Raw genomic sequence first — 22,179 nt, forward strand, 5'->3', positions numbered from 1 at the left:
GTCTTACAAAATGAGAGCTTTTGAAAATGTTTTTATTTTATTTTATTTATTCATGAGAGACAGAGACAGAGAGAGAGGCAGAGACACAGGCAGAGGGAGAAGCAGGCTCCACGCAGGGAGCCCGATGTGGGACTCGATCCCGGTCTCCAGGATCACACCCTGGGCTGAAGGCGGCACTAAACCGCTGAGCCACCTGGGCTGCCCTGAAAATATTCTTATTATTAGCCTTTATAAGATGTTTAGTGTTCCAGTCATGGAAAGGGAAGATCATGTACCAAAATACATCATAAGGGTTTCATCAGTTAAACTGAGAATTGGGGGATGTTGCACAAAGACTTGCATTGCCAAACTCGGGCCTCTCAAACTAATGTCAGCTCAGAATAACATTTCACCTTCATTACAGTTTTGAAACTTGTGTTGTTCATTTCAAAGATTTTTTTGTACTAGTCAGGATAGGCTAGATTATAATGCAATAACAGACAACTCCAAAATTAGAGGTTTAATAAAAGTAATTCTCTTACATTAAGTCTGCTGGAGATCCACCAAGAGATCCATGAGTTCGTTTGGCACTTTTAGGCTGCTTCAGTCTCTAACTCCTTCCGTATCAAAGTGACATTTCTTACCAAGTGAAGGCACATGGCCACACCCAATTTAGAGGGGCAGGGAATCCTTGTTACCTCAAAGTAGAAAGAATTAGATATTAATGAAGAGTGATAATGCCTAACACAATATTCACAATAGATTCACAAGCAGATTCTATGAAGGTCATTCTTTCTAAATCAATTTGCTATTATCAATACATGAAATACTGCAACCAAGGCTGCCCTTCTTTCTAAGATGATTCTTAGAATAATGTTTTTTTTAAGATTTTATTCATCTGAGAGAGAGAGCACGTACAAGTACGTGGGGGATAGGCAGAGCTAGAAGCAGACTCCCTGCTGAGTGGGGAGCCCAACATGGGGCTCGATCCCAGGACTCTGAGATCAAGGACCTAAGCCAAAGGCAGATGCTTAACCAACCGAGCTACCCAAGGACCCTTCTAAGATGATTCTTAGAAAGGAACCATGACTGATGTTACTTTGGTGGTGCCTACCTGTCTCACAGCCCCCTCATTCTAAGAAAAATCCATTCTTCTCACCCTACGGAAGGGGTAGGCCTAAGTCTTCCTGTCTAAAGGACATGAGCCCTCTGGCCACAACTGACTGGATGAGGTTGAGTGAAAACCTGACTCAATCTGGTCAATCAAGAGTCTCCTTCTCTTGAAAAGTTGGACTTAGAACATAGCTATAAATACTACTGACTGCTTGAAGAACACAGAATCAGAGCTCTGTCAGACATTTTCTTGAGAGGTATAAACAAAGCTCCTTAAAAGAAAGAAAGGAAAATAAAACAGGGCAGGCAAGAAAAGGGGTGGGTAACCAACCATCTGGTCCTTTAATCACAAGTTCTGACTTTGTAGTTCCTGCCTAGTCCTCCTAAAGCCCCTGTGTTTTCTAACCTTGGACCGTATGAGATAACCCTGTGTTCCACCACTTTGGTTTTCTGTTCAACTTGGTTTGCAATAGGTCTCTATTTCTTTTTTTTTTTTTAAACACATTTTATTTATTTATTTATTCATGAGAGAAACACAGAGAGAGAGAGAGAGAGAGAGAGGTAGAAACACAGGCAGAGGGAGAAGCAGGCTCCATGTAGGGCGCCCGACGTGGGACTCCATCCCGGGTTTCCAGGATCACGCCCTGGGCCGAAGGCAGGTGCTAAACCGCTGAGCCACCCAGGCTGCCCTAGGTCTCTATTTCTTACAGCCAGACAATGGCTGCAATAGCCAAAGCAAAGAACTTATACTGTCCTGAAATTATTAATGTATGTTAGGGGCCTAGTGATCCAATGTTCCTCTTGCCTATAGCTCTAAATTATAAGGCATTGTTTCCTGGAGTGTGTTCTGTAGAACAATGGAATCCAGGATCAGATAAGTTTAGGAAGTGCTGCATATCATGTCCCCCTTCAGGAGAATGATAATATACATTAGTATAAGGTTCTGAGTTCTGCAGTAAAGAGACCTATTAAATCTCCTTAACCTAGCATTATCAAATGTGTACAAACTTTTCCATATAATACACATTAAAATCTCTTGGAACATGTGCCCTGTAGAGAGCAGCAACCCTTTGAAAGTTGCTATTATGCTGATTTAGGAGAAGTCTTTTTTACTGCAGTAAAAATCTGTTGAAGAACGTTCTCTTCCCTTGCTTGCTTTCTTAGCTACCAAATGACAAAGATGATTATTTAACCAGGAAATAAAAGTGAATACCAACCCCTAAGAAAAGAATTGCTCCCACCAGATGTCTCACCACCAAGTTGAAATATAGAATTAGAATTAAGAGTCTTGGGATACCTGGGTGGCTCAGTGCTTGAGCATCTGCCTTTGGCTCAGTGTGTGATCCTGGGGTCCCAGGATTGAGTCACATCAGACTCCCTGCAGGGAGCCTGCTCCCCCCTCTGCCTATGTCTCTGCCTCTCTCTCTGTGTCTCTCATGAATAAATAAATAAAATCTTTTTTAAAAAAATTAAGAGTCTTGTGCTTCATTTTACTCTGAATGAGAATATAAGGGGATTAAAAGATCCCCCAAAGAGGGGAATGAAAGTTGGAGGCTTTCTTGAGTGACTCTGGAAAATTATTGAGTAATCTCCCTCTAGAAACTATGGGATATCCTGATAGCCAATAGGAGAACCCTGATTAGGATAGTCACTTTTTTATATTATTCTGTGTCTTTATGTAAATTAACAGAACTAAAAAGACTGCTTAATGCTTTTGCTTCCTGGCCAACTGAAGCAATAAATAATAGCTCAGGTTGTTGCTCCTTTAACACAGAGCTAGATTAAACTGACCTAAATATCAAAGGAAGAAGCACTACTCACAATCATCTTCAAGATCAAATGATTTTTACTGCTTGTGTTTATCTATAATATAGAGGCTTTTTAGGTTGAGAGAATGGAATGATTATTAAACCCCTATTGTGTGCCAGATACTGTGCTAGCCACTTTTCATTTGGACCTATTTTACTAACTCTATAAGTATGTATTATTATGCCTCTTTTACAGCTAAGGACATCAAATCCATAAAAGGTTAGGCAATTTTACAATGGTCTCATCATTAGTAACTATTAAGCTATATAAAACCAATTCCATCTGACTCGAGTCCTCGAACTTTCTACTTAGACATGCTTGTCCCACAACATTCAAATGATATTCCATGCAGTCTAACAGTTTAGGTAAAGAAAGGTGTGTATATGTGTGTGTATTAGAGAACATACTCAATATGTCAGTAGGCTTCGGTATTCAAGGACAAACAAGAGCCTGGAAACATTAAGGCTTCAGTATTCATGACATGACCAGGATCATCTAAATCGAAGCAATGCTTAAGATGTTTTGTCAGGGAACAGTTTATTCAGGGAATCCGGGATGCATTGCTCTGAAATCACTATGAACTATTAAATGATGCATATAAGTAGGAAGATGAAGTCCCTGAACTGTGTTTCTTTCCATTTCTTCCGTCTTTTAACCTCAGTTCTCATTACAGCTCGAAGAAAAGCATTTTCTAATGATGCTTATAAAGTAAACAAAGGACACTGCCTGACAGGCTACCAAGACGATTCTAAAACAAGTGAACTTAGCTGTATGTCAAGTTGGGGATAGAACCACACAAAAGAACTATTTTAAGGCTTTTTAGAACATAAGACTTTGACTACATCTTTTCCTAAGCATATGAATCCTAAGGACAAAAAGAAAAGCAAATTTTAAATTTCATTTAATAGCCTAAGAATTAGTAACCAAAAAAGGTCTCATTTTTGAAACTGTTTCATGGATATTATAGAGCAGATAATTATGTTAATGTGTTAGAATCCAAAACTTTCCATGTAAGAGATGAAACATATAGAAAAACAAAAAAGTAAAAGGCCTATAATTTTTTATTTCCTGAAAGAGCCTAGAAGCCATGACAACCCAATAGCAACGAACAGGCCTAACACCCAGATTATACCATATTTAGGATAGCTGATCCCAGGTCTGAAACAGAAAATGTACAAAATGAGCCTGGGATGTCTTCTACTTGAAAGGAACTTATCAAAGACTGTTGGGGTCATATCAAAATGACACAAAAAGTCGGCTTCCTCTGGGGCTTCCTCTGGCCAAATACGGACCAATTTATATATCCAAGAGAAAAAGTGACTGTAACAGACTAACACACATTGAATGAATAAAATCCATGAATAGGAAAGAGAGAAAGAAAAGTAATTAACGAGTTAATTAAATACATAAGCCTCTGGTCACCATTAGAACCCAGGCATTATATTGGTTTACTCAGGTGGCCATTACAAAGTATCACTGATTGGGTGGCTTAAACAACAGAAATATTTTTCCTCACAATTCTGGAAGCTAGAGATCCAAGAGCAAGGTGTTGGCAAGGTTGATTTCTTCTGAGGCCTATCTCCTTGGCTTGTAGTTGACCACTTCTTCCCATGGTCTTCCCTATCTGTGTCTAAATTTCTTCTTATAAGTACACTGGTCATATTGGATTAGGGCCAACCCCAACGAACCCATTGTAACTTAAGTACCTCTTTAAAGGTCTTATCTCCAAAAACAGATAGTGGGAGTGAGGGCTTCAACATATGACTTGGTTGGGGGGAGGACACATTTTAGTAACAGTAGGCACCAAGTCCTTACTCTGAAAATTAGAAACTCGGGTATCCCTGGGTGACTCAGTGGTTTAGCGCCTGCCTTTGGCCCAGGGTGCGATCCTGGAGTCCCGGGATCGAGTCCCATGTCAGGCTCTCAGCATGAAGCCTGCTTCTCCCTCCTCCTGTGTCTCTGCCACTCTCTCTCTCTCTATGTCTATCATAAATAATAAATAAATAAATATTTTTTAAAAAAGAGAATTAGAAACTCATGGAAAAGAAAAGAGAATTTATCTTGCCTGTCCTATACAAACTGTATTTTAGAATTACTAAATAGCCCTAATTGAAGAGAGAAATCAAGATAGTAAATGTAAAAGGAATGATAGACTTAGAACACTATTTTGTGGTTTAGGCTCATCAATGGATGATAAAACTATTTAGGAGAAAGCTGATAGTTCACTTTACAATGTGAACATTAAGCAGTTACCATCCATCAACTCAACATCACTAAAAGCTGGACAACCAGACATTTATAAACCTCCTCATGGGATATAATATAACTTATACTGCATTGCCTCTGAGATATTCTTGGTAAAGAAGTTAAAAGTGAAATCTAATTGAACCTTTAGTCTCAACTTACAAACTACAGGAAGTACAATGGATAGGAAGACAAGTTAAATTACACTACAAGGAAGCAGTTATTCCAATCTGGAATGGAGGACATTCTATAGGATAGCCGATCTGATTTTGTCAACAAGTCAATGACATGAGAAAATAAAAAAGGAAGAGAATGCTGTTCTAGATTAAGAGATGAAGAGTCACAATAATGAAATGAAATGTGTTGACCTTGTTTGAATCTAGATTTGAGCAAATCAACCATAAAACAGTGTTTTTGAGATAATCAGAAAAGTTTGGTGATTATCAATGAGATGATATTAAGGAAATGGTAACCTATGTGTGATAATATTATAATATGTAAAATAAAGTCCTTATTTTTTAAAGATACATATGGAAGTATTTAAGGGTGAGACGAGAGAAATGTTAGAAGTTTGCTTGTAGAAAATATAGAAGAGAAGGAAGAAGGGAGGGAGGAGGAGGGAATAAATGACAGACATGGCAAAATATTGGTAAGTCTTGAAACTGCTAGACCAGTAGTTCTCAAAATGTGGACTCCCAACCACAGCAGCAGCAGCAGCATCTGAGAACTTGTCAGAAATGCTCATTCTTAGGCCTACCCAGACCGACTGGATCAGAAACTCCAGAGGTTGGGCCCAGCAGTCTATGATTTTTTTTAAGATTTTATTTATGTATTCATGAGAGACACAAAAAGAGAAGCAGAGACACAAGCAGAGGGAGAAGCAGGCTCCATGCAGGGAACTCGACGTGGGACTCCATCTCGGGTCTCCAGGATCACACCCTGGGCTGAAGGCGGCGCTAAACCGAGGAGCCACCTGGGCTGCCCAGCAATCTATGATTTAACAAACTCTCCAGCTGATTCCGATGCAACTGAAGTTTGAGAACACTGTGCTAGACAAAAGGGCTTCTGAGATTTTTAAGAGCATTAAATATTTTGTTGTATGTTTGAAAACTGTCATTATAAAAAAAAAAAAAGATTGTTTAAAAAAAAAAACAACTTTTTGCGGTATATGTGATAGTCCGGAGGCATATGAAGCTTAACTACCTTACGAGGTCTGTTATAGCCTAAGGAGCAACTAGGCTCAGTAACAGTTTAAAAGAGGAAAGTAAAGGGGCATCTGGGTGGCTCAGTTTGTTGTGTGTCGTCTACCTTTGGCTCAGGTCATGATCTCAGGGTCCTGGGATCAAGTCTCGCATCATGCTCCCTGCTCAGCAGGAAGTCTGCTTCTCCCTCTCTGCTGCTCCCTCTACTTGTGTGCATGCTTTCTCTCTCTGTGTCAAATAAACAAATAATCTTAAAAAAAAAAAAAAAAGAAAGTACCTAATCACTGGTCTTAAAATAAATAAATAGATAGATAAATAAATAAGGAAAGTAGTATTTTTCTGTGGTTCTCCTTGAAGCTGCCTTTCTAAGATTTGAATTTTTTGTAAGCATGTATTTATTTATTTGAGAATCTAGAAAGTCTAAAATGGGGGGGGGGGGGGGGCGTGCAGAAGGAAGGAGAAGAATCCCAAGCAGATTCCCTTCCCCACTGAGCATGGAGCCCATCACAGGGCTCGATCTCACAAACCTGAGATCATGACCTGAGCTGAAATCAAGAGTCTGATGCTCAGCCAGCTGAGCCACCCAAGCACTCCAGATTTTTTTTTTTTTTTTTTTTTTTTTAATGCTCTGCCAGGTACTCTACTGAGGAACAGGGAAGGAAAGAGATAGAATGCAATAGCTTCCTTCAATGGTCCCATAGGGTAATGGGGAAAAGGATCAAAGGAGTCAAAAATATAAGTGAGGGCTGTGGTGGAGGTGGGTAAATGCAATATGGCACCATTCACCCTGCGTCACCAGTAAATAACCACAGGCAGCTAGGGCAAAGCAAGGGGTGCACGGTGGCAGTGGGTGGACACAAGACCTTAAGAGACATGCCTGCTGGACTTTACACCACTGTCTCCATCAATATTTCTGGTCACAATTAAAGTGTATAGTAAAGTCCCTACCAACCAGAAAACATAACCCTCAGAAAAGCCAGATTATGAAATTGTGAAAGTCTAGAATAAGCAAATAAAAGGAGTAATTTGGCCTAATGCCACTGCTCACATTTATATAAAACTATACTGCTAAAGAAAGTGCTAAGAGACTCCTTTGTATAGTATTGTTAGCTAAATATAACTGCCCAATCATTTGCGAATAAATTGAAATGAGCTATCTTGGGAAGTATAGAAATGTCACTGTTCTTTAACCACAGATTCCATCTTAGCTATAGGGCTTTTAAGCAGATAGGTCATGCTGTTTGGAGGGTTTTTTTAAAAAAATTATAATTTTTATTTGAGATAGAGCAAGAGAGAGCAAGCATGAGCTTGGGGGTGGGGGCACAGGGAGAGGGAAAAGGGCACAGGGAGCCCGATGCGGGGCTCCATCCCAGAACCCTGGGATCAGGACCTGAGCTGAGGGCAGATTCTCAATCTGCTAAGCCACTCAGAGACCCCAGAGATTTTTTTTTTTATGTTAGTGTTCTAATCCACATTATTTTTCTTAAATCAAAATCTCAGGAATGGGGACACCTGGGTGGCTCCATGGTTAAGGATCTGCCTTCGGCTCAAGGTGTAATCCTGGAGTCCTGGGATTGAGTCCCCCATTGTACTCCTGCTTCTCCCTCTGCCTGTGTCTCAGCCTCTCTCTCTGTTTCTGTGTCTCTCATGAATAAATAAATAAAATCATAAAAAACAAAACAAAACACATAACTCTAACTCTCTTCCATTGCACTTTATATTTATGCCACAAATATCAACTTTAAGGAAAGTATGATGCAATAAATAGATTTCTGTCAGGTTGTTTGACAGCATTAAGCTAACCAAAGAACTCCATAAATAATAAGAACAAAATATTTTCCATAGAAATATAATAGAAATTATCACATAAGCCATAAATATATCTTTTTATTTGAATAATACATACTAAAAGAATAAATTGAGTTCAACAAAAGTCTATTTATTGAGACTATGATAAACCAAAAGGCTTTGACTATCTATATGTTAGCATTGTACATAAAATAAGACCTTTCTGGTACTTACTAATATAAAGGTTTCTAAAATAATATTTTTCAAATTGCAAATCATGTTTTTCTCTATGTTAAACTTGAAGTTTTCCTATTAATTATAAAATACTGGTGAGTGTCATGATATACTAAAAAGAATGCAGGCATCAGAGTGAAATAATCTAGATTTGAATTCTGTAGTACTACTTAGTAGCTATGTCTTTTTTTTTTTTTTTTTTAGTAGCTATGTCATTTTTATCGATTTGTCTCAGCCTCAGTCCCTAGATCTTACCACCACCTTCTTCACAGAAGTTTTGTGAAGGTTAAGAAAAATGGTGTATACAGCAGTAAGCAGGCTACCTGGCACAAGATGAGAACATTCTACAGGCATTATTAGTTCCCTTCCCTTATAGTCTTCAATACAACCAAAACTTAGTGGCTTAACACAATAATTTAAAGTATTTCTCACATTTCTGTGGGCTATCTGGATAGTTTTTCTTTTCTTTTCTTTTTTTAGAGAGAGAAAGAAAACACAAACGGGGGTAAGAGCAGAGAGAAAGGAAGAGAGAGAGAGAATCTTAAACAGGCTTGACCCTTAGCTCGGAGCCTGACACTGGGTTCGATCTCACAACCCTGAGATCATGACCTGAGCCAAAACCAAGAGTCAGAGGATTAACTGACTGAGCCACCCAGGTGCCATTAGGGGTAGTTTTTCTGTTTCAAGTGGCATCTGGGAGGAACTGGGATTGCTAGTAGATCCCAAATGGCCTCTCTCATTTGGCTTGCATTTGGTGCCACTCAGCTGGGGTTGCTGGTTAGGACACCTCAGTTCTCTCCATGGCTTCCATGTAGTTCTGGGTATCTCACAAGTGGTGGCTGGGTTCAAAGAGGGAGCATTTCAGGAACAACAGGAAGTAGAAGCTGCCAACTCTCTTAGAGAGTCCATGTCCCTAAGACCTGGAATGTCACTTTGTCCACATTCTATTGGTTGGAGCCAGTCTGGCTTCAGGGACAGGGACACAACCCCGTCTCTTGATGTGAAGAGTGGTGAGCATATACAAGGAGTATTTGGGGAGACAATCTTTGGAGACTAGCTACCACGGTCCACCCTCTGGCCATAACAATTCACATCCCTCCCCAGTGCAAAAGATCCTCACTCCTTCTCAAATCCCGTAATAAAAGTCTCATACTATTATGGCATCAGGTCAAAGTCCAGGATCTTGTTGGCTAGATAAGGTCCCGGAGCACTTGAAGCACTTACAGGAGTGGCTTCTCAGGTGCAGCACCTCAGGAGTAAAGACCTGTGAATGAAAAAGACAAATCAGGGATCCCTGGGTGGCGCAGCGGTTTAGCACCTGCCTTTGGCCCAGGGCGTGATCCTGGAGACCCGGGATCAAATCCCACGTCAGGCTCCCGGTGCATGGAGCCTGCTTCTCCCTCTGTCTGTGTCTCTGCCTCTCTCTCTCACTGTGTGCCTATCATAAATAAATAAAAATTTTAAAAAGAAAAAGACAAATCATGTGCCCCACAAGCATCCAACAATAAATGGTGTAAGAGGGACAGATAAACACAATAGCTGGGGATCCCTAGGTGGCTCAGTGGTTTAGCGCCTGCCTTTGGCCCAGGGCGCGATCCTGGAGTCCCCGGATCGAGTCCCACGTCGGGCTCCCGGTGCATGGAGCCTGCTTCTCCCTCCTCCTGTTCTCCACCTCTCTCCCTCCCTCTCTCTCTCTCTCTCTCTCTCTGTCTGTCTATCATAAATAAGTAAATAAATCTTAAAATTAAAAAAATCTTTAAAAAAAAAATACAATAGCTACCTCGCGTCAGAAGGGGGCGGGGAGGGGGGGAGGCATCCAGCAGACCACAGCAGTGCTGAAATTCTGGCAAACGCATGTCATTCCTCCAACTCTGAAACCAGAAATGTTTCTTGATTAAAGCCTAGTTCTGCTTGCTAAAAGTAGTTCTTTTATTTTTTTTTTAAGATTTTATTTATTTCTTCATGAGAGACACACAGAGAGAGGCAGAGACACAGGCAAAGGGAGACGCAGGCTCTCTGTGGGGAACCCAATGCAGAACTGGATCCGGGGACCCCAGGATCACACCCTGAGCCAGAAGGCAGCCGCTCAACCACTGAGCCCCCCCAGGTGCCCCAAAGTAGTTCTTTTAGGTTCGCTAGGCCCTTGGCTCTGCCCCTGGGGTCATTCGTTCTTTTCTGTAACAAGTTGCCCATGTTTACACCTAAGTAGCTTTCTCTGCTTGCTTCTTGCCCAGAGGATGTTGGAGGCACAGAGACCTCTTTGATTTTAACCTATCTCTGTCCCTTCAGTCCATGCTTGTATAACTTGGTTTTTTAAAAAAACAAACAAACATGGTGGCCTGGGGCCCTTGGGTGGCTCAGTCAGTTGAGTGACCAACTCTTGATTTTGGCTCAGGTCATGATCTCAGAGTCATGAGATGCAGCCCCCAGTCAGGCTCCCCTCTCAGCCAGGAGCCTGCTTGAGATTCTCTCTGGCCCTCTGCCCTCCCCACCCCACACACGTGCACGTGCTCTCTCTCTCTAAAATAAACAAACAAACAAACAAACATTTTTAAAAAAAGGAAATCATAAGAGAAAATATATTTACAGTACTGAGCTGTATTTATAAAAAAAAAAAATACATATTTGGATGGACCTGTGCAGTCCACACCGTGTTGCTCAGTGAGGTCAACTGTATATTCACAATGTGCAGCCATCAGCACTATCTAATTCTAGAACATTTCATCATCCCAAAAAGAAACCCTGTACCTATCACCAGTCGTCCCCCATCTCCCCCACCCTCCCACCCCCAACCCTGGAAACCATTAATCTACTTTCTGTCTCTGTGGATTTGGCTATTCTGGATACTTGAAAAATGGAATAATACAACATGTGGCTTTTTGGTATTTCGCTTCTGTCACTTAGCATAATATTTTCAAGGTTCATCTGTGCTGTAGCACATATTGGTACATCATTTCATTTTATTGCCAAGCGCTATTCAATTATAGGGATATACTGCATTTTATTTATTTATTCGTCAGCTGATAGACAATCTGGGTTGTTCTCACTTCTTGGCTATTATGAATAATAGTGTGAACATTCACGTTTAGCTTTATTCACTTTTAAAGATTTCTATAAAATAGCCAAAATAAATAAGATTAATGATTTTTTCTTTTTTAGTCTTTAACATTATAGATAGTTTTTTTGGAAAAGAAAGCTGTCTACAACCTGATTTGTGGAGGGAGAAATTAGGCCGATAATGAATAGTTAGATTAAGCGTCGAGTGTGAAGTTAGAAATTACAGGTCCACTTTACTAATCAAACTCATAACCCCAGGAGGATGACAAGAACATAAAAGAGAATTCAAGCTGTTTTTCGAGGGTAGGGGGGGATTTATATAACAAAACTTAAATAAAAGTTCTCTTGTTTCAAGACTTACAGGAAGTATAAACCAAATAAAATCGCCTTATTATGAAGATTTAGGCAAAGAGTTCTTTCTAGCTAATTATTTAACTTTGCAAGAGGCACAGCGCTTACCTCTCCTGTCCTGTTTCTTGTTTTGAGGGTGTTTTTGTTTTTACATATAATTAATGGTCCCCAGATGTACTTGCCTTTCAGAGAGCTCTATCTTTTCACTTTCATCTTCCTTAGGGAACAGAGGTTTCCAATATTTCCCCAAGCCCAAAGTCTTAAAAAAAAGACCAAAGAATAGAGCCATGTCGACAGCACTTTTAGGAAGTTTCCTTTTAGGTCTCACATCCGACTCTACTATGTAATCTTAGCACATCTCTCCATTCATGACTTTAAGGGACGCCTGGGTGGCTCAGTGGTTGAGCTTCTGCCTTCGGCTCAGGTCGTGATCCTGGGGACCTGGGATCGAGTCCCGCGTCGGGCTCCCTGCATGGAGCCTGCTTCTCCCTCTGCCTGTGTCTCTGCCCCTCTCTCTGTATCTCCCATGAATAAGTAAATAAAATCTTTAAAAAAGAAAAAAAAAAAATACTGACTTCCAGACCCTGTCACTACCTGAAACTGTTCTTCCCCTCAACTCTTCATCAGAAACCTCATTGTCTCCACCACCACCCACTGTGCTCCTGCATTTCATGCCTCCCTGTCCTTAAACCTGCTCTCAGGCCTTCCTTCTGCCTTCGGTGTCTTAGGTTGTCAGATTTCTAGCCCCTGGGTGGTTGCTCTTGCTTCCCCTCACCCAGATCCCAAATGTCAGCCACCCTCCACCCAGCCCCTCCGGTCCCCTCAGCCTGGGGCTTTGGCCTCATGGGCCCTGTCAGCCTTCAAGCAGAGAGCGGGTCAGCCCGGTTTCTCTGTTCCAGGCCTACTATCCTCTGGCGTCTCTGCACTTACCATGCTGGGGTTCCAGCGTGGCCCGGAGATTGTTTTCTTCCTTCTAGTCATAGTGCCTACTTCAAACCTTTCCCATTCTCCTCAGGACGCAGACATGACCCGCCATTCTTTCAGCACAAGCAAAACCGAAACCAGGGGCAGCAGACAGGAACTGCTTTCATTCCCCTCCATCCGTAAATGTGTCTGAATGTCTCCTCACCCTTAAATCTTTTTTCTCCACAGATCGCCCTCTCTGTGCTTTTTTGCACCCCTTTGGCTTCCTTCAAGAACCTATTCTTGTTCTGCTAACTTCGTCAGCCATAGCTTCGGATTCCTCTCTACCACCTCCTCCCTTGCAGTCCCTAGACAACATCCTGAACACCCTCTCCTAGTTTGCCCCCCTTCCACATTCACTCCTAACTTCCTTAATTCATTTCCCTGCCTTCAAACACTAACTTTCTCACAATTCAATTCCAAATGCAGACAGAGCATTCAAAACCACCAATTTGATTGTGCCGTTTCCATAATTTAAAATTTTCCACGGCTCCTCATAGCCTCCAGGATAAAATGCAAACTCTACAGCATAACAGAAGAGCCCCTCCATCCTGTAAGCCCCGCCTACCTTTCCAGCTTCATCTCTCCACTCCCCAAGAAGCAAGGTACCCTTTGCTGCAGCGAACACTCAGTGAGGGGCAGGTACTTCCACGTCTCCATGCCTCTGCCTGGAACATTCTCTATTGTGGGCCGCTGCGTCTCTCCCAACTTCATACGCTCAAGTCCTAACCTTCAGTACCTTAGAACTGACTGTGTTTGGAGAGAGGGCTTTTAAAGAGGTCATTAAGGTAAACTACGATCATATGGGTGGTTCCTAACCTAGCATGACTGAATCCATATAAGAGGAGATTAGTTCACAGGAGGATCAACACATGAAGACATGGAAAGATGACCACCTAAAATCCAAGGACACAAGCTTTCAGAATAAACCAACGCTGCTGACACCTTGATCTTGGACATGTAGCCTCCAGGGGAAATGAATTTCTATTATTTCAGCCACCCAGTCCTGGTACTTCTTACCTTGGCCTGAGCAAACTAATTCACTCCCCATGTATTCCTCCAGGATCTCCTTCTAAATACCTACTGTTTAGGCCACCTACTGCCTCCTTTAAACTCGGTGAATCTCTCTCCTAAGATCCTTTTCCTATTAGGAGACAGCCCCTCCTACCTTGAGCTCTGTTCCTCCAGGGGGCCTCACTACCGACAGGCTCCAGTACATTATCACCCTCATCAGTCATCAGTGTTCTGTAGGCCTCAATTGCTTCTTTAACCTACAAGCAGCTGAAGTAGCATCCATATTACTGCAGATCCGCTGCTCTCTGGACACCACACACTAGGAAGGTTATTTCTTTTTCCGAGAGAGACACCATAGTTTTAGAAACCATCACAATTTCATATCCATATGAAATTTCCTTAGTATCTTCTAGTAGACCAACAACCTGATTTGATCTGAAAATATATGGTGTCATACAAAGGTCCCTTCAAGATGTTTCTGCCTCTTTTAAAGATTCCCACTGTGTACAATTAATAACGTTCTAATAATTCTTAACATCAAGTTTTCCGGGTCTCACTTGTATGCATTTATGACTCCTAAGTGTGTTTTTACGCGCAGCGGTAAAGGATATGGGGAATTGTACCTAAGGAAACAGGTAGTTGTAGAGTGTTGCTTTTTAAAGACATCCTGAAATAAAGGGTAGTCCTTTAAGATGTGAAATAGGTTACAACCTTTGCCAGACCAGCTGGAGTTCTTACAAGACTGCAAAAGGCACCGTCCTTTAAAGATAGCACTTTCTGTTGTAACGATGGAGACAGAATCTGGCTGCATGCTATCCGGGGTCAGAGGAGTAGAGAGAAAGGAGCACTGACATGTGTCTGTAGCCTCACTCATTAGAGCCGGAAAGAGCATCTTAGGCGGGCAGACAACAAAAGAGCCTATAGGAAGATCACCTCTAGCATGATGAAGGCACTGGGAAAACCGTGTGCTCGCCATGCGATTTGAGGTTGGAGTCATCTCACTAAGGCTTCGCTTCAAGCACTTTTCCCGGTGATTGTATGGCCATCCAGCTTTCTTATGACTCGATTCTAACATTGTAAAGGAAATGAGGATTTGGTACACACTTCAGTGGTAGAATTTAAGGGCAGAAACTGTATTTTGTCCGTACAAAACAACACCTCTAAAAAATCTCTTCTGTAAAAACAAAACAAAACAAAAGGACAGCTCAGGGAATTATGGAGGAAGAGTTGCTACAGATAATAATGCATGGGGGACTCCATAATCTTATTTTCATTGCTGCAAAACGCTCTGGAGCAATTAAGAAAGACCGTCCCATTTCTTGGCAGGTATCTCCCTCGCTTCTTGCTTAAGTCATTTTCCTCAACTTCCAACAAACCATCACTAATCTGCTCCAGTTTGCACTAGCTCTGTTTCCTTGCCTATTTCCAGCTTTGCCTTTCCATACCTTCCACCCGCTTTAAAATGCAATATCACACAACCGTAGAGCAGGACAGTGACTTGAGAATGGGAGAAGTCAAGCCAAGAAGTGAGACAGCCTCCCCTTATCGCTGCAGGGCTTCCTTACAGCAACAGATAAGATATTATAGGACAGTGTTCTTTCTTCCTTGGAGGCTCCCAGTGGCAGGTTTTTCTCTCTCCCACTCCCTCCCTCTAGCCCTGGCTCATCATCCAGAGACACCCAGTCTCAGGTGCTGCAAATTCCCAATTTAACCCCTCACTGCCTGAGGCGGAGTAACCAATTTTTACACGTGAGGGAAGGGAGGCTATCTGGGGCAAAGGAATCAGACTGTGGTCCTACCCACTGACCCAACATATGATCTTATGTTCTGCACGTTTTTCTGTTCTGTTGGTCATTCTGTATCTGTGGAAAAGACGCTGGACTCTGAACCTGGGTTTAAAGTTTAATAAGTCCACCATACCCTACTGTTCCGGTGTATTAACCACTGCCACTGCTACACCGAGGTAGGGTCGTGGTGGTTAGGAACGGCAGTCTCACACCTGCCCTGCTCGGTTTGTTATTATGCCATTCAAACAAGGTGATATATGCAAAAGCCCTCTGTGAACTCTAAATCAGTATGCAAATATTAGTAGTCATTTTAATGTTCTTGTTCTAACATCTCAGATACTACAGAAAAGGAGCCCTGCAGGTCATTTACTCATTCATTTATTCATTCAACAAAGTGTTGACCCTTGGAGATACAGAGGTAGATAAGTGAATACAACAATGACTACCACTCCTCCATTTTTACTTTATCCAAAGAAACCTCTTAAGTATTTCACATGATTTATCTCGTTTCATTCTCACAAAACATGTGAAGTTGGTATTTTCCCTATTTGCATGTGAGGAACTTGTGGCTCCCATGTAGTCCAAACTCTCCTAACTTTTAACCAGTTCTCAGCCCAGGACTTTTCAAAAATATTCATTTTTACTGTGGTAAAACATACAGAACATAAATTTGACGTTTTAATCATTTTGAAGAATTCAGTAGCATTAAGTACATTCACTTTGTTTTTACAGCCATCACCACCATCCGTGTCTAGGCCTTTTTCATCATCCCAAACTGAAACTCTATGCCCATTTAGCACTAACTCCCCATTTCCCCTCCTCTCAGGCCCTATTCTACTATTCTACTTTAGTAGAATAACCACTATTCTACTTTCCTGTCTCTATGAATTTGACTACTTCAGTTATTTCATATAAGTGGAATCATATAACCATATAATACTTGTCTGGCTTATTTAGCATGTTGTCACAATTAATCCACATTGTAGCATGTATCAGAACTTCATTCTTTTTAAGACTAAATAATATGCTTCTACATGTATTTCATATTTTGTTTATCCATTCATCGTTTGATGAACATTTGGCTCAGGTCTTTTGAATGACAAACCTCTTAACCACTAAAGCAAGCTCAGTTGTTATTCTAATAGCTATTATGCTGTCAGAGTGTACGAAAAGCTAAACTGTTACCCTTAGAATTTTATTCTGGGGAATTCTAGGAATCATTTAATTTCCCTACCATGATGAGCCACTAAATGCAATGGGATTTTGTGCCTAATATAATAGTATCAACTCATATTATCAAGGATGATAGGAAAAAATCTGAGTCATATCATTCTAAAATTAGAATCTTTTAGAGAAGTATTTTTATCATTTCAAAGTTACAATTCTATTCTTTTAACTTTTCATCAAAAATGACAATTGGTTCTGATCACCAATTCTAACCCAATACAATATTTTTTAATGTCTTTTTTTTTTTTTAAGTAGGCTCCACATCCAATGTAGGCTTGAACCCACAACTCTGAGATCAAGAGTTACAGGCTCTACTGATTGAGGAGCCAGGGGCCCCAATAAAAAATTTGTTAAGTCCAAAAGAAGATAATCCAATGGTAGCATCTGGACTTAGCTTGGTATAAACTTACCAAGGTGGAGGGTTGCCTTGATCAACTTTTGCTCTTATTGTGTTTATCTATCTGTAGGAGATCCTAACCAAAATGCCATTCCAATCACAATTTAGAAGACATCTGACAACATCCATCAAAAAATTACACATTGGGGGCACCTGGGTGGCTCAGTGGTTGGGCATCTGTTTGGCTCAGGTAGTGATCCCGGAGTCCTGGGATCAAGACCTGCATCAGGCTCCTTGCAGGGAGTCTGCTTCTCCCTCTGCCTGTGTCTCTGCCTCTCTTACTATGTCTCTCATACATACATACATACATACATACATACATACATACATAAATCTTTTTAAAAATGTACACATTGAATTTTCAGAAGCAATGTCGTAATGTTTTCTAAACAGGTATACTGAGGAGTGCCTGGGTGGCTCAGTTGGTGAAGGTCTGACTGGCTCAGGTTGTGATCTCAAGGTCCTGAGGTCCAGCCCTGGCACGGGTCCTCTGCTCAGTGGGGAGTCTGCTTCTCCCTCTTCCTCTGTCTCTTCCCGCTGTTTGTGCACACTTGTGTGCATGCTCTCTAATAAATAAAATCTTAAAAAAAAACCAAACAGCTATATTGAGGTATAAATGACATACAATAAATCATTAAGAGTGTACAATTTAACAAGTTTTGATGTTTGTATATACCCATACATTGTTTTACAGGTTTAGATATCCAAACATTCCAGCACCATTTGTTAGAACAATTATCCTTCTTCCACTGAACTGCTTATATATCATTGTTGAAAAATCATGTGACAGGGGCAACTGGGTAGTCAGTTGGTTAAGTTGGCTTTGACTCATGATCCCAAAGTCCTGGGATAAAGCCCCATGTTGGGCTCTCTGCTCAGTGGGGAGCCTGTTTCTTCCTCTCTTTCTGCTTGTGCTCTCTGTCAAACAAACAAACAAATAAATAAAGGCTTTAAAAAAATCATTTGGCCTATTTCTAGATTCTATATTCTCTTTAATTGATGTTTGTCTTTGTGCCATTACACTTCGCTGTCTTGGTTACTGAAGCTTCACAAAGTCTTGAAATAGGTAGTCCTCCAGCTTTATTCTTCTCTTTCACTTGCTTTGGCTACGCTAGGTCCTCTGCATTTCTCTATGAATTTTAGAATCGGTTTGTCAATTTCGGTAAAATGGCCCGCTACGTTTTTTATTGGGGTTGTATTGAATAGATGGATCAATTTGGGGAGAATTTATATCTTAACAATTTTTAGTCTTCAACCCCACGAACAAAGTATACTTGTCCTTTAATTCAGGTCTTTAACTTCTTTCAGTAATGTTATATAGTTTTTAGTGTACAGGTCTTGCATGTTTTTAGTCAGAAAATTGTTTTATAGTTTTGATGCTATTATAATTTTTTTCTTAAGAAATTGGGTCTTTAAATTGAATTAATTCATCTTAATGTAATATTTCAATATACTAGAATATGGCTGGCTTTTGAGTATAGGAATGTTTCAATGTCAAGAGCCTGTAAAAGTTACCAAACTTCCAGTTCTATTTCTTATTGACAAGGAGTGGAGTAAGTAGCCTCGGCGGAAAGGTTTCGTCCAAATGGCTAGCATTTCAGTCCTTATTTATGGTTATTCCTTCCCAACTACAAAGCAAAAACGCTTCTTTCTAACTTTCTAATTAGGAAACTCATGAAAAATATATATTCCAGTTGAAACTCTGGAGCCAAGGTCTATTTTTCTGGTGGAATGAAAACATCTCCAGCTTTCCACCACATTCCTAGAAGGTGCTTAACAATTGTTTGTTTTAAAGGAATAGTTAGCATATGGGGCACGGGGGCTCTCTCAGAGATGCAGTTGAAGGAGTCAGGATCTTTCATCTAAGCTCTGCCTGGGTTTTATAATTTCACTCAATTTATTTGTACTTACTACTTTGTATTTATTTCAAAGAACTTTTAAGATGAGACACATTTGAGGATGCTTAAATGTGGATGGGAAGGAGCCAGTCAAGAGGATTGGTTAGGTTAAGGACAGGAAAAAGCAATAATAGTTTAAGTGAGTTCTCTGAGAAATCAAAAGAAAGTAAAGTCTAGAGCACAGATGAAGGGATTGGCTTTACACAATCCACAAGAGGAGCAGGGATGCCTCTTCCTCTGAGGTTGGAGGAATGGAGGTTATAGATGTAGTGTAGGCTGTTAGATGTGTTGCCAGAACATCGAAAGAATTCTGGTCTAATGGTGTTTGCTGTCTCTAGGAGTGAGAGGTAAGGGAGTAAGGAAGGAAAACAGGAAAGGTAGTAAGGGGAGCCCACTAAAGAAAGATAGAATCATATTCTAGGCCTCTTATTAATGATATCTTCAGGCTACAAAATTATTCTAATTCCTCCCCCTCCTTCCCAACAGCCCACCCCAAGCCTTTGCCAAACCCTTGCTGGCACCATTGAAGGGCCTAGTAACGTCAGAGACCATGAATGAGTGAAGGAAAAGCTCACCCTTGGGCAGCCCTGGTGGCTCAGTGGTTTAGCGCCTGCCTTCAGCCTGGGGCGTGATCCTGGAGTCTTGGGATCAAGTCCCACATCAGGCTCCCTGCATGAATCCTGCTTCTCCCTCTGCCTGGGCCTCTGTCTCTCGTAAATAAATAAAATTAAAAAAAAAAAAAAAAAAAAAAGCTCACCTTTTAAGAAAAAAATGTCCATATGAATATAAGCATTGTGATCATTTGGTGATTAGGTTGTAAGATCATAAATAGTAAGAAGTCGGGCACATGGCTGGCTCAATCAGTAGAGCATGCAACTCTTGATCTCAGGGTTGTAAGTTCCAGCCCGACATAGATTGTTTAAAAATAAAATCTTAAAAAAAGTGAGAAGTGTTAGAAATCACTTTTGTTGCTATGATTTTAAGCGCAAACCAATATAATGATTCCATGAATTATTTAAAATTTCAATATCACTTTCTATCATAATCTTTAGCATTTAAAACACAAAAAATGAGAAATAGTTTCATTATCTAGACTCTTCCCTACCAGTGGCAAGTGGTTGATAACCACTCTTGGCCGTAAAATTACTTATTTTATCTAAGATATTTTTTCACATTTTAATATTTCAGAAATCAAAATAAACAACCGATGTCATTTTCCAATTATAATTGGAAGCACTTAAAAAAAATACATGTAAGGGATGCCTGGGTGGCTCAGCGGTTGAGTGTCTGCCTTTGGCTCAGGGCATGATCCCAGATTCCCAGGATCAAGTCCCACATCGGGCTCCTTGCATGGAGCCTGCTTCTCCCTCTGCCTGTGTCTCTGCCTCTCTTTCTGTGTCTCTCATGAATAAATAAATAAAATCTTTATTAAAAAATACATGTAATAAAGGTGCTTCTTATGACTGATGGCATCATAGTTTCCATGAAACAGCCCTTTTTTTCCCTCCACTTCCTTACTTCTTTCTAAAACTAACAGGAAAAAAAAGCTTTGATGCATTCACTCTCTGAGAGACAGGTATTTAAGAATGTTACTGGACCCAAAAGTATTTACATTTTATTTTGTTAAGTATTTACATTTTAACAGAGATGATTGAGATGAGAGAATGAATTTAACCTATCCTGTGAAAGTAAAGGAAATATTTATCTGGGGAAAGGCCTTTGGAACCCTCAGATCTACCATGTTGGCAATTCTTTCCTCCTCTGAAATGGCCCTGTCTTCACCTCCTAAAAATCAGGTAAACTTGTGACCAAATGAGCCCTAGATTTTTACCTATAGACTTACTCTAAATGCAACTCCAAAATTCCCTAGGGAGTATAGGTTTCTATACAATGTTCACCACTATGTTCACCAAAGTAAATAAGACAATTGTTTAAATGGTCTGGTTTGGAGAATTGTTCTCCAAAAACATCTTCTCATCAGGATACACTATCTCCTCTTTCCAGAAGCTCCAATACAGTCTTTGGGTAGCATTTAAAAAATAATAATACAATGTATATGTATTTTTCACAGGGAGAACAGGCCCAGAAGGTCTTATTTTAAAGATGGGCAGTGTCTGAAGGAAATGGGTAAAGGCTTGAAGCAATATTTCTCAAATGGTGTGGTCTAGCCAACTGCATCAGAATTATCTGGGAAGCTAGTTAAAATACAGATTCATAGGTCCCAATTCAGGGTACAAGCCCCAGAATATAGCATTTTTAATAGGCTGATTCATATGTACATTGAAATGAGAGATCTTTGACCTCTTTAGAGAAGCTCATTCATTCTAAAAAGTTTGGCACAGAGCCTGGCACATATCATAAATAAATGGCAGGGACTTGTAACAGCTATTGCTACATAGTAAATCACCTCCAAATTTAGTAGCTTAAACAGCAAACATTTAGTATCTCAGTTTCTGTGGGTCAGGAAGTAAGAAGTTTAACTGAGGGATTCTGGTTGGAACTCTCCTGAGATTGCATTTCAGATATCAACTGTGGCTACAGCCCTTTGAAGGCTGACTGGGACACTCAGAGGGTGGTTCATTCGCAGGATTCTTGACAAAAGGCCTCCATCATTCCGGTTGGGTTGGCGTGTGGAAGCTCCGTTCCTCCACCAATAGGCCTCTTCGTAGGAGTGCTCGAGGGCCTCTTGAGATGACCTCATGAGACTGCCACTGCCTTCCCTTGAGCGAGTCATTCAAGAGACAGCAAGAAGGAAACCTCAGTGCCTTTTATGACCTAGTCTCCAGCATCATGTCCCATCATTTCCATCATGTTTATTTGCAAATAATTCCATCCCCCTATCAAGGGAGAGAGGAATTAAGTGCTGGCTCTTGAAGGAAAGAGTATCAAGGAATCTCTGGACATACTAAATTTCTACAGTGCTAATATTATTTCCTCATGGTAGTGGAGAAAGCACTTGCAAAAGGATCCTTTGAGTTTCCCAGAAATGCCCATAACTTCCTACCCATCTTTTGGGGGGAAACTGGTGAAGAACTCAACCCTAGAGGGGCTGTTTTGTGCCACACATGACTTGCTTTTCTAATTGTGGGTGGGAAGTGAACCTCCTTATACTCTTC

At 40.7% G+C, this 22,179-nt stretch overlaps 2 long non-coding RNA genes across 3 annotated transcripts; both read right to left on the bottom strand.

Moving 5' to 3' along the window:
- Positions 1–484: 484 nt before the first annotated feature.
- On the bottom strand, positions 485–13,017 carry LOC106558286. Of its 2 annotated transcripts, XR_005384748.1 has the most exons (4): positions 12,708–13,017; positions 10,150–10,240; positions 9,523–9,633; positions 485–677 (listed from the first exon to the last, which is right to left on the bottom strand). It is a non-coding gene; the product is annotated as an uncharacterized LOC106558286 (long non-coding RNA). The 2 variants fall into 2 exon arrangements; XR_005384747.1 differs by lacking the exon at positions 485–677 and having other exon boundaries at positions 8,266–9,633.
- Positions 13,018–17,799: 4,782 nt separating this feature from the next.
- On the bottom strand, positions 17,800–21,783 carry LOC119867833. The gene is made up of 2 exons (XR_005384749.1): positions 21,471–21,783; positions 17,800–18,083 (listed from the first exon to the last, which is right to left on the bottom strand). It is a non-coding gene; the product is annotated as an uncharacterized LOC119867833 (long non-coding RNA).
- Between the last annotated feature and the right edge of the window lie 396 nt (positions 21,784–22,179).

This window comes from Canis lupus, chromosome 36 (assembly GCF_011100685.1).
Source record: "Canis lupus familiaris isolate Mischka breed German Shepherd chromosome 36, alternate assembly UU_Cfam_GSD_1.0, whole genome shotgun sequence".
In the NCBI taxonomy this organism is placed as follows: Eukaryota; Metazoa; Chordata; class Mammalia; order Carnivora; family Canidae; genus Canis; species Canis lupus.